This window comes from Suricata suricatta, chromosome 2 (assembly GCF_006229205.1).
Source record: "Suricata suricatta isolate VVHF042 chromosome 2, meerkat_22Aug2017_6uvM2_HiC, whole genome shotgun sequence".
NCBI lineage: Eukaryota > Metazoa > Chordata > Mammalia > Carnivora > Herpestidae > Suricata > Suricata suricatta.
The window spans coordinates 39086076-39097353 of NC_043701.1; positions in this window are offsets into that span (position 1 = coordinate 39086076).

The following is an 11278-nucleotide window of genomic DNA, read 5'->3' on the forward strand; positions in this document are numbered from 1 at the left end:
CCACTGTGGTAGATGGGCATTTATAGGAGGAAAGAGGAAAAGAATATATTCCCAGGACTTAACTTTTGGAGAATAAAATTTAAACTTTGTGTGACGATGTGGAAACTTTTCTGTTTCATAAAAGTACTGCAGCTCTTTCTACAACCCTCAATTCTATATCTCCATTTTTCCTTCTTTTCCACTTCTCCACCCTGACATTGACTTTCACTACTTCAGTGGTATATATCTACGACCTTGAGCCTTTATTGCTTTAGGGTGAATGCATTATCAATGCAACATGAGAAACAAAACATAGGACTTGTGCTCACCTATGTAAAACATTAATATCTAATGAGAATTGCCTAAAATTAACTTGTGTTCTCCAACTTTGTCAATCAGTATTTATTAGGAATAATCTTACATAAAAATCTAACTCAGAAAGCCACAGAACACTGGAGTAAGATTGTGTTGCAGGTTAAGATCCATAGTAAGCACATGCTCAGATGGAGGTTGGCACTCACAAAATTCATTGAGCAGTCAACACGTGTGGAAGGCAGGGGAAGGAGAGAGAAGTGTTGGAATGAAATGCAGTCTCAACAATGGTTAGAGCTAAATGCTACAAAGTTCTTTGAAGGTATGATGGTCCTTCAAATTTTTCCTACCTTATCATGAGAAAGCTAACATTCTGATATATATTATACATGAGACATATACTATAATATATCTCACCTTTCTTATAGTCTCAAATCAGCTAGTCGTTGGATGTAGGCTGCCCCTGAGAAAGGTGTGTGACTTTGCGGGAGCAGCTCCACCAACCAAGAGCTAGTTCCAGAGAAGGATAAAACTGAGGATTTTAGCAATTAGTATAACAAGCTAGGAATCTGAACAGCATATTCCAGCTTCAGTTGCTGGTTACCATTTTCCTTTCCAAGTCATAAAATGTCCATTGACCCTATCAAACAGACATATCACAAAGTAGATGTTCTACTACAGAAGGAAATAAAAAATTTGACCAAGTATAAATAGTATTTTTTAATATTACATATTGGAATATGTAGCCTTGCTTGATTTTTGTTTTAGTTGAATTTATATTTAAAAGCTTAGTTATTAACAAATTAAAATAATCTATTGAAACTCTTACATGTCCTAGGTACCATGCTAGTGATTTCATATAATCTTGCAATAAATCTAAGGGTTAGCTACTGCCACACACTTTACAGATGAAGAAAAAACTCTGTGGGAAGTACATTGTCCTTGATCACACAGTTAATAGATGCCTGAGTTGTTTCTAACTGCAGAGCTATGTGCTTTCTATTACTCTGCACTGTTATTGGGTTAAACGGGAATACATTTTAAAATACAATTTTACAATTTATTAAACTTAAGATTCCAGATCCTTTGTCTACCCCATTTGTAACTCACACTGGACACTGCTCTTCAACTTAGGAACTCAAAAACTCATATAGGAATTTTGGTCAAGTATAAAATAGAAATAAAAAAACATTTTCCTTACCCATGCAAATAGTTTATGATGAACAAAGGAGATAACGAATACTTCAATGACTTGAAAACTGTAGAAAGATAAAAAATACATTTTTGCATAATACATAATTTTTATAAAACAAGTACATATTACAAAATACATAATATTATCATTACTTCTTTTATACTGATTCATGCTAATAGCATTTGGCAAATAAGCTCAATGTGATATGATTCTGAAAAAGCTATGCCCTCATATGCCTGTTCATTTGCTAATATTTAACATGATCTTCACCTTCAGGCTTAAACACACTCAGATAATAATATTCAGTAGAAAAAAGAAAGGCCATATTTATTCTAATGAAACAAGTGCTTTTTTTAAAATCATAATGTTACGAGTTATAGCAATCTTATAAAGGTATACCTTGGGGCACCTGGGGGGCTTAGTCATTTGAGCGTCCAACTTCAGTTCAGGTCATGATCTCCCGGTTTGAGAGTTCGAGCCCCATGTCAGGCTCTGTGCTGACAACTCAGAGCCTAAAGCCTGCTTTGGATTCTGTGTCTCCCTCTCTCTGTGCTCCCCCCTGGCTCATACCCTGTCTCTCTCTCAAGAATAAATAAAGATTAAAAATAAAATAATGAAAAAAAGTACACCTTGCTTTGTAAAATAAAAAATCTGCCATTGGATGTTTAAGAACAGTTTAGTTCATAAATTCTACTACTGTTTTACCCTTTTGGGCTTCTGTATTCATATGACTAATATACAGCTGAGGAGGGAAGTATAAGATAAACACTGGCTGGGCAACATCCCTGTAACTCTACCAGTACCAGGTTGCTTAGCAAAGACTAATTTGGAGAATGTGGCCTAAGCCCAGGTGTGTTTTCTTGCTACTATGTGCTAACAGAGCAATACATCCAGAATCCATTTATGCAATAAACTCCTTGGAAATGGGGCTGAACTCAGAAATACAATGGCAACCTGATTCATTAGATACTCAAAGCCTGTGGTAAGGAGACCATGACTCATGTGGGCACTGGCCTTTGAGATACAGCTATCCCCATGAATAAAACACAGCTTAATACAACTCTACCAAAATGAAGAACTGTCAAGTGGATGAAGAGAGAGGCCAAAATCAATATGGTAGATGTTTTTCTATTCTCTGAAATAAATCAAAATGCACCCTAGAAAGATTGTATGTCTCACAAAGACACACACACGCACACCCACCCACACACACACACACACACACACACACATTTCCTAACATGTAGACAGATTCTCTAATGAATTCTTTAGTAAATGAAGACATAATTCCCTACATTAAGGAAAAATGCTTAAAGGAGACATAAAACAAATTGCATGATTCAATGTGGTAAAGTTGCCAAATATACAGAAATGTATCTACAGATTCAGTGCACTCTTAATTAAAATCCTCAGGATTTTTGTTAACTTTAAAAACATATTCTGAAATTTTTACGGAAGAGCAAAGATCAAAACAACCAAAATATACTTAGAAAATAAGAACAATAAGGAATACTTGCTCTATTAAGTGTAATAATTAAGACAGTGTGACTATTGGCACAGCAAGGAAAAAATAAATCAGTGTAACAGAATAGAGAGTCTAGAAATAAATCCATGCATATGTAAATATTTGTTAAATGTAGCATTGCAGATTAGCAAGGAAAAATCAGGCTATTTTCAGGAAATGCTACTAGGTTATTTTTGCGTACATATGGAAAAAGTTGATTAAATCTCTACCTTACCTCATCCATAAAAATTAATTTCAGATAAATTATGAAACTAAATGCAAATAAAAAATGCTATAATACTCATAGAAGATAAACAAATGAATGTTTTCAGTACTTTGTGGGAGGGAGGGAATTTTAAGACCAAAAAGCTAAATTTACCAATTTAAAAGTTAAAATTTCTGTTCATCAAAAACACCATCCAGAAAAATAAGAGAAACTGCAAAACTGTGGAGAATATATTTGCATGCTACTTAACTGAAAATGGACTGGTATCCAAGATATGTATGACATCTATAATCAATAGACATACTGTTTAGGGACCCAATAATAAATATGCAAAATATCTTATAGATACCACAAAAAGAAGAAACTTATTTAAAAAAACTTGCCTTATCTCACAAGTTATTAGAAAAAAAAGGGAATGAAATCAATTTTACGTTTAGTCTAATTGAATATATCCAGAAGTCTATTCAAATTCTTTTTTTTTTTTGTCTATTCAAATTCTTATGAGGTGTAGGTATAAGTGTCATTTGGAACAATTTCTTTGGAAAATCATTTGATGTCACCCAGTAAATTTGAAAATGTGCATAGCCTATGATCTTGCAGGATTATACCTCCTCCTAGGGTATAATCATAGAGAAACTCATGCCATATGCATGAAAAGACATATAAAAGTATTCACTGCTGCATTCTTTGTTAATAGTTTCACACTAGAAACAACCCAAATACCCATGAAAAATAGAGTCCAAAAATAAATAATGGTATATCATAGAATGCTTTAAAACATTGAAAATGAATACACTACTGCTAAGTACAGCAAATATATGTTGAATGAATGAAACAAGTCATAGAAGTATATAGACAGTATGATTTCATTTAGATGGTCGATTTCAAAAATAGACAAAACCAAGTTATCTTATTTAGGTAACATAGGTGATTGAACTATAAGAAAAAGCAAAGAAATAATTATTAATAAAATAAAGGTGACTTCCCTACCTCCCCCCCAAGGGAAGAAGATGTGTTTAAGAAGAAATATATGTGCGATGGCTGATATGTTCTGTGTCTTAAGGTGTTTTTGTGCTAACTCATTGACCAGGTAACTGCAAACTTTTGTTTAATTTTATTCATTTTCACAAAAAATTAAAGCTGAGAATTTACCATATGCATGGCACTATTTGATATTAATTTATATATTTATTTATTTATGTATTTATTACCATGCATAATGCTATATATTATTCTAAGTTAACTTCCTTCTTTCTCTGAAGGATCTCTTGCATCATGCTTTCTTTGTTTTTTTAATTTTTTTTAATGCTTATTTATTTTTGAGACCGAGAGAGACCATGAACAGGGGAGAGGCAGAGAGAGAGGCAGACACAGAATTCCAAGCAAGCTTCAGGCTCCAAGCTGTCAGCAAAGAGCCCAATGTGGGGCTCAAACTCAAAAACCATGAGATCATGAGCAGAAGTCAGATGCTTACCAACTGAGCCATCCAGGCTCCTCTTGAGTCATGCTTTCTAATAAAAGATCCAAACTGCCAAAGTTGAGGAAATGAAAAGGAGGTCCAGTTCAGCTTGGATAAATTCATAGAAAAGATGGCATTGGAAGTACACTTGGAAAGGTACAAAGCAGATGGATAGGAGAAAAAGAGCTATGTAGCAAGCACAAGCAGAGATATGTTCAATGATTGACTATTTGACTGGAGCATACAGTTCAGGTATTAGAATATCTGGGAGTTAAATCCAGAAATGTCAAAAGGTCTCTTCCCTGCCCCTACATCCTCACCTCCCTCCCACCAATGAAGACAGCCTCACTCATTCTTCAAATCGCTGTTTCCTGTACACCTTAGGGAATCCCCCCTTAATCTCTGAATTAGGGTAGGCTCATGGCTGTAACGTATAGACATAATAACTCCAAATACAATAAGTGCTTATTTCTTGCTCACGTAACCCTGTCGGATGGGTGAGGATTTTTGTCAGACAGCCTTCCTCCACAGCTATTCAGGAAGTCGGGACTGTCCAGGCCCTGCGGTCTGCGTCATGTGGCTTCCATGGCAATTCTCACTTCTCTACCCCAACAGTCACAAGAAATAAAAGATCGTGGAGATGCTGTGTGTTGGAACAATTTTATGGGCCTGAAAAAGGATCATGTCTGCTTATATTCTTATGGCCAAAGCTTACTCCCATGTTTACATACATAGGAGAAGGGAGAAATGTACTCTATCTATACATCTATATATAGAGTGCATAGCTTATATGTATACACACACGAAAAAGAGGAACATGTAGGTTTTGGTGAACAGCTAGCAATTTCTTCCACATACCTTTAAAACAGTGATGGAGTGCCTGGGTGGGTTGAGCATCTGACTTCAACTCAGCTCATGATCTCATGGCTCGTGGGTTCGAGCCCTCCACTGGGCTCTGCTGACAGCTCAGAGCCTGGAGCCTGCTTCTGATTCTGTGTCTCCCTTTCTCTCTGCCCCTCCGTCATTCATGCTCTTTCTCTCTCTGTCTTTCAAAAATAAATAAATATTAAAAAATTTTTAATAAATAAATAAAACAGTGACAGAAAATGTGCAAAGAAAGTCAGGCTGGTCCTAAAGAAAAGATAGGTGGTGTCAATATACTGTTATGAGAGAAAACAGGTTTGAAAGCCAGATTCAGTATTAGAGATAAACTGGATCACCGAATAATGATATTCAATTAATAAAGAAAATTTAATAAAATCTAAACACGTCTGTTTATTAACATCAAAAATATTTAAAGCCAATATTAACAGAACTGAAAGAATTTCAAAGAGAAATTGACAAATCCTTATGGGAGCTTTAAACATACCCCATTGTATAATCAAAACTTTAAAAGCCACTGGAGAAAAAAGATGAGATCAGAGAAGACTGAAATAGAAACATCAATCTTGATCTAATAACCACATATAAACTCTGACCTAATAGATAGATAATTAAGTTTATAAAAATGAACCCTGTTGGTTATACAGAAATATATATGCAAAAAATCATAAATCTGTATCATTGAGGCTTAAATACATGTGGTATTAAGTTAAGGCTTACTAAAGAAAAAGCATTGACCATATAAAAGGCCACAAATTGAGTCAAATCCAACTCAAAAAAAATAGAATCATGCATTTTATTTTATATGATACCCTGTGATCACATGTATTTACATAGAAATGACCAACAATCTGATTTTAACAATAAAGCAGCCTAAGATCCAGTAATTGTAGTACTGGATATTTACCCAAAGAATACAAAAATACTAATTCAAAGGAATACATCCACCTCTATGTTTATTGCAACATCATTTACAATAGCCAAGTTATGGACACAGCCTATATGATATATATATCATACATGTGTGTATATATAAATGCACATAATACATATATGATAGGGAAGGAGAGAGAAAGAATATTATTCAGCCATAAAAAAGAATGAAATTTTGCTATATGCAACAACATAGATGGATCTAGAGAGTATAATAATAAGCAAAATAAATCAGAGAAAGACAAATTCCATATGGTTTAACTCATCCGTGGAAGAAACAAAAGAATGAAGGAAAATAAGAGAGAAAAACAAAACAAGTAATAGACCCTTAACTATAGAGAACAAACTAATGGTTACCAAGGGTAAGTAGGTGGAGGGGGGATTGGTGAAATATGTGAAAGGGATTGAGAATACACTTATCTTGATGAGCACTGATTAATGTATAGAATTCTTGAATCACTGTATTGTACATCTGAAACTAATATAATGCTGTGTGCTTGACTACACTAAATTAAAAAAATAAAACAGAACAAAGCAAACATACAAGTAAACATTACATTCTGATCCAATTATGTTCTAGTTCCTTCATGGTACCTCTTAGTTATATCAACTTGCAAGAAACATGTTAGAACCTGTTAGCATGTCTCCAGTCTTCTTACTTACTTATTTCCTTATTATTTACAGACTTATTGCTAATCTAATATTGCTAATATCAGGTATTTTCACTTAGCATAAAAAAGTTCTGGGCACACTGGCAGCAAGGTTTCTTCACATCCAGTGTTCTCAAGAATTCCTCCTCCCTTTCTCTCTGTTCTCTTTTTCTCCCAGAATACATTTTTGTAAATGAAGCCATTTGTTTTAAAGAGAGGGTGACAGGCAAAGCAGCACATTTCATTCACCTGCTCACTGACAGTTTCTGGCAGCATGGCCCTCTGCCATGTGTTGACTTACCCAGCACTTTATTTATTGACCATCCTTGGCCTTAAACATGCATTTACTGAAAATTCCTTGGCCATTAGTTGATATTTTTGCACTACTGGGTATTAGACATTACTAGAAGTCCACGTGACTCCTAGTATTTTCCTATACTGGCACTACTTACTACTAGATAGAGTGCTGGGAGAGCTGAGGGCCCTGCACAAATGCAGTATCTTAACAGGCTCTTTCAGACACTTGAAAACTAGAAAAATGTTAAATAATCGACATTTTAAGGATTCTACTTAAAGGCATTAAAGTTTCCTGGATCAATGATCCAGAAATTAATATAATCTACATTACATAGCATCATGTCAAACATCTACTTGGTAATGTTTTCCTCTATGCAAGGTGCTTCTATTATGTATTGATCCAAAATACTTTCCATCTTCCTCATCAGCTAAAGCTTCAGGTACCCGCTGGCAAAGCACTAGGTAGTACTTGTCCAAACCCAGATGTGTTAGGGGTTTATGTGAGTTCTCCAAGTTCAAAACCACAGAAATAATTACTAATTTATTTTAGGCCATTTAGCTATCTGTTCTACTATAAATTAAGACAAAATATCAAATTTGATTGTAAAATTAATGGGAAGCATTCATATTTGAAGAACACTTCCCAAAATAGAAAGATATTCTAAACTTAAATATTACCAAGCACTTTTGATCTCTCCAGAGGAGAGTTTAAACCCTTGAGGTGGGTAAAGAGATCAGAAGGAATCCCAAGGGAGAAGTATCCTGAGGCACCTGCTGAGGGACAATCTCTGCAGCACCCCTAAACTCTGTGTCCACGATGCTTGATGAAGAATTTAGAAGGAATGCAGCATATAAATAACCCTATATCAGGATTGCTGACTTCTGCATGAATAAACAACATTTGCACAGTCTCTTAATTCTATGTGTGCCTCATTTTTTTTTTGATATTTATTTATTTTTGAGAGACAGAGACAGAGCATGAGAGGGGGAGGGCAGAGAGAGAGAGACACACACACACACACACACACAGAATCTGAAGCAGCCTCCAGACTCCAAGCTGTCAGCACAGAGCCCTGTGCGGGGCTCAAACCCTAGAAACCCCGAGATCATGACCTGAGCTGAAGTCGGAAGCCTAACTGACTGAGCCACCCAGGCGCCCTGTGTGCATCGCTTTTCATGGATAGTATTCTGTCTTTGCAATAGTGAGAAATTATACAACTCCAACATCTTTCTCTGTTCCCCTATGGTGCAAAACTTTCTCTACATATTTCACAATGCCACTTGTCTGGTCTCAGCAATTGTTAAAATGTGATCAAATGTATGAATATGGTGATTTTTTTCAGAAAATGAAGCAGTTATTTCAATTACTTCTAACTTATTTTGAGTTTCAAGCAGATTGATCAGTGTAAACGGTGCGCCTTTCAATACATACCACAGTGACAAGATTATTAGACAAAGAGTCATAAGACAGCTTCATTCTCGGTGCTGACACTTGGTCAAGTGATTTTAGCTTCACTTTCTTTTTCTGAACACTAGAAAACAGCAAAATAGCACCCATACGTCTAGAACTTTATGTTAATGTGAGATCAAATGAGGTACTGTGCACTGAATGGATTTTAAAGTATGAAATCATACACTAAAGAAAAAGATTAAAGGGCAATGTAGAGACTCCTCCACATGGAATTCTTTAAACATAATTTTTCATTTAATGAATATTTAATGTCTCCCACATGTATGGCTATTGTGAGCCCTGAAAAAGGGTGAAGGTGTATGCAGGAAGGGGGAGGGTAAATTATATAAAAAGCACCATGGTCCGTAGCTCAAATACATAGCTTTTAATACTATGGAAATCAAGACCCATAAAAAAATTGAAAGCAAAATAACAATTTAAAGAAGCACAGGATTAGATGGTGAGAAACAGGGAGAGATAATTAGTGCTAAAAATGGTCTTTGGAGAGAGGCCATTAAGCGAGTGCTAGAAACCCCAGGCCCCTCCAGGCCTTTAATCCTTTAATTAGCATTCCCTGAAACATTAATGTATTTTCAACTTTAAAGGCAGAGTTTTTTTAACACAAGAAATACTCGAATATATTTTCACAATTCAGTGATCTACAGAGTACAAAATTAAAATCCCACATTGTGTCTCAACCTGCCCCTTAGCTCTGGCAAACTCTAATCTCAGCCCCATTTCTTTCCCCATCAAACGACAGTTAATAATAGTTTGGTGGTGTGTATCTTAGAATTTTTCGTTCAAACACACATACACGTGTAGATTTGTGACACCAAGGGTATTCCAATGTATAGACTATTCTGAAACTTGCTGTTTTGTACATAACAGAATGTCTTAGTAACATCACTATCACAATACATATAGACTTATTCTTTGAAAGTGATCTTTTGTATCAGTAACTCATACACTATTTATTCTCCTATTATAATCATTCCTATTTTTCTACTTTTCCAGTCTTATAAACCATGAAGTGTCACTATCTAAGGGCTCATAGGATGTTTGATCCATCAGCATGGGATGCCATGTGATATCACATCAGACCAGGGGACTCACTCTACAAAAATGAAGTTGAGGAATGGGCATAAGACCATAAGAGTATTTACATACTCTACTATCCAGAAGCTACTGACCTGAGAGAGGTGTGAAACCGCCTCCTGAACATTCTGTGAGGGTACAGGGTGATTTTTCTGTAAGCAGGACGCACACTGAATCAAAGACATTGTATACACACCGTACCTTCCGTAGAAGAAATACACAGGTCTGGGAACTAAGTGATAAACACCAGGGGAATTTTGCTTCCTATCCCTGCAATAACTTTGAGTTTTGCAGAGTTAGATGTTCTCATCCCCAAAAGAAGTATTCTTCTGCCAAAGGATAAAATGAGGGTCTCACTGGTCACTAACCTAGAGCTGAACCTGGGTCCATTAAACTCTTCATATCCGAGGCCAGCAAGTAAGGAAAAGAGTTACCACCATGGCAGGAGTTAATGACCTTGATCAGTAGGAGGTGACAGGTCTGGTATTAAACAATGGGCGTAGAGAGGTACATGTGTGACATACAGGGAATCCACTGGGTACCTCTTGGATCTCTCTTGCTCAATTGTGGTGGTAAATAAAAATGTGCAGGTGCCCCTGGCCACCATCAATCTACTCTGTTTCTATAAATTCATTTCTTTTTAGATTCCACGTATATCATACAATGGAATACAGTATATACATAAAAATCATGTAATATTTGTCTTTCTGTCTGACTTATTTCACTTAGCATAATGCCCTCAAGTTTTTTGCATGTTGTCACAAATGACAGGATTTCCTTCTTTCTCATGGTTGAATAATATTCCACTGTACATATGTATGTACATGCATGTATGAATTATTTCTTATCCATTGATCTAATGGACACTTAGGTTGTTTCCATGTCTTGGCTATTTTAAATAATGCTACAATGAACCTGAGGGTACAGATATTTCAAGTGAGTGTTTCCATTTACGTCAAATATACAATAGTCTCCCCTTATCTGCCGTAGATACATTCCAAGACCTCCAGTGGATGCCTGAAACCATGGATTGTAGCAAACCCTATGTATGTTAGGCCTTTCTTCTTATATATGTATGTCATTATAAAGTTTAATTTATAAATTAGGCACCCTAAATAATAAAGGAGAATCATCTGTTTCTGGATTGTGTTGGACCTGGATAACCAAAACAATGACAAACCAAAAAGTGCCTAAAGGTAAATTACTCTATACCCAGTAGTGGGGCTTTGGAACTGAGGGTAGCTTTGTTTTAATTTTGTGAAGAACCTTCATACTCTTCCATAGTGGCTGCACCAA